Genomic DNA, 3,752 nt, shown 5'->3' on the forward strand with positions numbered 1-3,752 from the left:
TGCCATCATGCCCTACTTTCTAGTGGCCTCCACCCTGAGTTCCTGCTAAAAAAGAAAACAGCAGCCCCCAACATTCAGAAACTAGGCTGCACTCACACCTAGGCTATTAGATGTAAACAATCCTACTGGATGTAAACAATCTCACAGAATACCAAACTCAGATAAGGTCACACAAAATGAGGCAAAGTCAGTCCACTTCCTAATTTTGTCCAAGCACAAATATAAGGTCACTGTGCCACCTATGAAATACCAAACATACCCTCTTTTGGCTAAAAGAAGTGACTGCTGTGAGTTTACCAATTACAGCTCTATTCTCCTGCTAGTCCAGATGAATAAAATGTATTCACACTCAGAATTGTCTCTGCTTTCCGACAATGTCCAATGTAGAGCACACCCTGCTTGCTTAGGCCCTCCCCAAATGACCCAACCGAAACCCAGATGCTAGAATAGGTTCTAACTCCCTTTTCCTAAGACACCTCATGGTTCCCTATGGTGTGTTCTCTCTCACTGGGAGTCATAATCCCAACTTATTTAACTGCAGATGTATTCCTGGGGCGGGGGGGGGGGGGATCTTTGAAGGGCACAGCCCCTCTCCAAATAACTGCCCATCCCTATTTCCTCTCTTGGTGTATTTGTTGGCTGGTTAAGAACATGAGCGCTGGAGTCAAATATCTGGCTCCAAATCCCAGCTCTGCAGGACTTTGGCAATTTACTTAGCCTCTTGGAACCTACTTCAGGAAAACAGGTCTATCCTCACAGGGGACTGGGAGAGTTCAGTAAGATATGTCAAGTGCATCAGAATGGAAAGAGGCTATGAGACACCAATAAGAAGTTATATACTAATAAGTCTAGAGTGAAAGACTCTGCTTGGCCCATAGTCTTTGGAAACATGCCAACTAATGTCATGTTGCTGCAATTTATTACAGTAAGTTTGAGGACCAAATATACTGGTCTAGATTGGCCCTCAAACAATAATTGAGTAATAGCTTTTCAGCAAAACTTCTACTGCATAGAAGAATGTACTAGGGTCACCAAAATAAGACATTTTAATGGATACATCTCATGTTCTGTGTATTATTTCTAGAGTCCTCGCTACAAATGAGATCTCTGCCCTTGCTGGTCTCACAGAGAAATCTTATCATCTCCTGACGATGTGATATTCAGGGTGGGGGGACACAAGGTATTGGAGAGAGACTCAGTTCAAGACTTATCTCTTCCTTTTACCAACTTTGGTAAGTTACATAACTTGAAACTGTTTTTTCTTTGTAGTACATACATGCCTATAGGATTATTGGAAAGTAAAAAAAACTCATACACACACAGGTAATTTGGCTAATGCAGAGCAAGCATTCAATTATTGTTATGACACACCCTTCACCAGTCTCTCTTCCAAGGCCTGAAATCACACACACACACACACACACACACACACACACACACACGGTTCAATTTTGAGTTTTCGGCTTAAATAGCCATCAGTGGAAACAATGGAGCCTTTGCCTGTACAGTCCTGTTCCCTGGGGGTGGGACTCTCAGCCACTCCTTTGTGAATATCTCTGAGACCTGTCGGACCCTCTCAGCAGGTGTAAGGTGGTCCTTAGTGTACTTAACCCCAGTGAGGGTGGCAACAGCTTAAATATCTAAGGTACGAAGGGATGGGCTTAAAGTTTGGAATGTGACTGGCAAAAAAGTACTTATGAAATATATCTGAATATGATCCATCTAGGAGGATGTGTTAATGGCTTTGCGCAGGAACTGTATATATGTACAAAACATGGAGAAAGTGAAGGTTTTGAGTCTAGTGGAAAATATCTTTCATCTCTCCCAAGAGCCCATCCACAGAGCATTTGGGGCCCTTGGGACACCTGTCCAACAGGGGCCTGAGTGAAAGTCAAGGGGCTAGGGGCAGAAAAACAGGGAAGGAGTCTGGAAAAAAGTTCCAAGACCAGATGAGAATGGAACATACCTTTTAGATCCCAGAAGATACCAAACTTCTCTAGGAGCTAGAACAGGGATACAGATTCAGGAAACCTACCTTTAAAAATCAAAGAAGTCCCCCACCTCAAAAAAAAAATTAAAAATTAAAAAATCAGAGAAGCAACGATGATGGCAAAAATGATGTCACGGTCTTGAAGTCAGAAGACCTGAGTCTGTACCCCGATTCTGCCATTTACTAGCAGTGAGATTTCTGGCAAGGCCCCCACTGTTCAAAACCTCTACTTCCTCATCTACCCTACTAATCTCAAGAGTCAACAGGATCAATAAAGTGTGTGTAAAAACATCACAAACCACACAGCACAATAAAACTGAGTGGCAGGGTGAGAAAAAAAATAAAAACTGTGTAAAGTAACGCAGTTCACGTATTTGTGATGTCCAAATAAGATTGCGCTCCTACAATCCTTAACAATTACAGGAGGCCTGTGTACAAAGCTCAAAAAGCTTGGCCTCTTTGTAGCAGTTGACAATGAAAACACACAGGGCAGGAACACTTGGTTCTTCTGAGGCCAAACTCCTCTGCCCAGCCGAGAATAGAAGCAGGAGGGCGAGAGCAATAAGCAAAGGTCTTAAAAAATTCTCTTCCGCCCTGGGAAGTTTCACGATGAGTCACTGAAACGACTTACCTTGGTTGAAAGAAAACCTGAAGAATAGTAATTGGCACAGAGCAGTGGTTTCTAAAACATTGAAAGAAAACCTGAAGAACAGTAATTGGCACAGAGCAGTGGTTTCTAAAACATTTCCGCAAAAACGCAGATGCCTGTTGGTAGCTGAAAACACGTGGGGGAATTTCCACATGGTAGGAGCTGTATTTTGTTCCCATTTACTAAAAAACTGAATTCTCAAATATGGATCCTCAAATTCCTTGCACACAGTATTCTTTTCCTTGACCCTCCCAACCACGACCAGGAACCCACAGCTCCAAACTGGGAATCCCTGGCATGGGCTGTTGGCAATCACAGCAGTCCAGTCTGTATAATTACGAGAATGTGGGGCAGAATGCTCAAGATTCTGCAGAAAGAGAGAGAAGAGCAAGGGCAGAAAGCTGAAAACCATCATTATTTCTTTGCTAAATGAAAAACAACAACAACAAAAAAAACAGCTTTTACTTGTCCCTACCGAGTCAAAGGTAAACCAGGCCAGCCCTAGGTAAACCCGTCCTGTCTATAAAATGTATTTTCCTTTCAAATTCTCCTTCCCTACTTGGGAGGTGACTGCTGCCTTTCTCGGGATCCCCAAGCCCTCCCTCCCCTTCCTCACCCTGTTTGGGAAGGACATTATTTACACTCATCGGCTGGCACTCATTCATGTTCAAGTGGAACAATTAAAAGTGTCATGTAGTAATGATGGCTTGGGAGAGCCCCATCTTCCTCCCAAATCAAAGGCTTCCTGAGCCCTGGCCTCCATCCCTTCCTATCCTATACCCAACCAGGCGAGCCCCAGAGGCCAGCCCCACTGCAGCCGGTATTGATGGGGGGGGAAGGAGCAAGCACAAGAAGATGAAGAGAACAGAAGCATGACGCAGCCCAGGAAATGAGATGCAGATGCACCTGCCACAGGCCTGGAGCTGGTTATTCAAAGGGGTTTCACACAGGAAGAACAGGAGAAAGGAACAGGAGGACCAAGAAGAGAGGGAGCGAGGGGCCTCAGTCCAATGTGTGTGTTTCTAAACCGCTGAGGATTAAGGATGCTGAAATGAACACATCCATAGGCCTCAAACAACAGTGAAAAACCAAGATGGAGCACCCAAAGCTTTT

Source organism: Eumetopias jubatus, unplaced genomic scaffold (genome assembly GCF_037043125.1).
Source record: "Eumetopias jubatus isolate StellerSeaLion01/CBP00866 unplaced genomic scaffold, mEumJub1_p1.0 scaffold_1, whole genome shotgun sequence".
Classification (NCBI taxonomy): domain Eukaryota; kingdom Metazoa; phylum Chordata; class Mammalia; order Carnivora; family Otariidae; genus Eumetopias; species Eumetopias jubatus.